Genomic DNA, 1,973 nt, shown 5'->3' with positions numbered 1-1,973 from the left:
CTGTGCCTTTCAAGTATCTAAAAATTCTTTTGATTGCTATCATGTGTGTTTCCTTAGGATCTGCAGAGAATCTTGCAACTATACCTATTGCATGTGCTATGTCTGGCCTGCTGTGAACAACATATTGTAGCTTTCCAATCATGGATCGGCAGAGTGTTTCATCAACAAATGCAGATTCATCATTCTTAGATAATTTACAGTTGGTAGTCATAGGAGTAATTACTGGTTTTGAATCATCCATTCCAAATTTCTTCAAGATTTCCTTTATGTACTTGGATTGAGTAATGAAAATCTCATTTTTCATTTGCAATATCTGTAAACCTATAAAATACTTTATTTCACTGATTAATGACATCTCAAATTCTTTTCTCATTTCATTTCCAAAGTTCTTGCATAAAGATTCATTTCCACAAAATATAATATCATCAACATATATGGCTGAGATCAGTATTCCATTTTCATCATTCTTCATGTACATGTTGTTGTTCTCACTTGTCTTTATAAAACCAATCTTAATCAGATAAGAGTGCAATCTTTCATACCATGCTCTAGGTACTTGTTTCAAACGATATAAAGCTTTGTTCAATTTACATACCTGATCTTTATTATTGTCTTCAACAAATCCTTTAGGTTGTTCAATGAAAACTTCTTCTTCTAATATTCCATTCAGAAATGCAGATTTGACATCCATTTGATATACCTTGAAGTTCTTGAAAGCAGCATAGGCCAACAATGTTCTTACTCCTTCAAGTCTAGCAACAGGTGCAAAAGTTTCACCATAATCAATTCCTTCTTCTTGAGCATAACCTTTGCAAACTAGTCTTGCTTTGTTTCGAATGACTTCTCCTTTTTCATTTAGCTTGTTTCTGAAAATCCACTTTGTACCGATTACATTTTTGTCCTTCGATCTTGGGATTAGTGTCCATGTGTCATTCTTCTTTATTTGATCAATCTCTTCTATCATAGTATTTACCCAATCTTCACTGTTAAATGCCTCTTTCACTATTCTTGGTTCAAATTTAGATATCAAACATGTGTTCTGTCTCAGTTTGTTCCTTGTCATCACTAGATCATCCTTATCTCCTATAATCTGACTTGGTGCATGATGTCTTCTAACATACTTGGCTAATACAAGCTCGGTAGGCTCTGTATGATCTTCTTCATCACTCGGTAACTAGATATTCTATTCATTTTCTTCAACAGTCTTCTCGGTATGACTTCTTGGTTGAACATAGACAAATTCATCATAGTCTTTTGGTTCTTTGGAATTTCCTTCATCATTTCTTTCTGCAAATTCATCAATTTTCACATTTGCACTTTCTACTATTTGTTAGATGATTTGATCAGACATTTAAATGCTTTGCTTCTGGAAGAATAACCTAGAAATGTTCCTTCTTCATTTTTCTGATCAAGCTTGCCATTTCCATCATCTTTATGAACATAGCATCTACTTCCAAAGATTTTAAAATAACTAACATTAGGTTTCTTATCATACCAGATTTCATATGGTGTCTTCAAAGTACCTTTCTTCAATTGAACTCAGCTCAAGGTGTAAACAACAGTGCTTATTGCTTCTCTCCAAAATGTTTGTGGCGCCTTCTTTTCAATCATTAGTGTTCTAGCACAATCCACAATAGATCTGTTTCTTCTCTTAGCTATTCCATTCTGCTATGGAGTTCTTGGTGCAGAGACTTGTCTTTTAATACCATGATCATTGCAAAATAAGTTGAATTCATCAAATGTGAACTCTCCTCCTCTATCTAATCTAAGACATTTCAGTTGTCTTCCTGTTTCATTTTCAACTCTTGCCTTGTACCATTTAAACATTTGAAAAGCTTCTAATTTTTCTTTTAAAAACATTACCGACATCATCCTTGAATAGTTATCCACAAATAATATGAAATATTTATCACCATAATAACTTTTAACTTTCATAGGACCACAAAGATCAGTGTGCACTAGATCTAAAATTC

Source organism: Cryptomeria japonica, chromosome 7, assembly GCF_030272615.1.
Source record: "Cryptomeria japonica chromosome 7, Sugi_1.0, whole genome shotgun sequence".
NCBI classification, from domain to species: Eukaryota; Viridiplantae; Streptophyta; class Pinopsida; order Cupressales; family Cupressaceae; genus Cryptomeria; species Cryptomeria japonica.
This window is presented reverse-complemented; position numbering follows the sequence as displayed.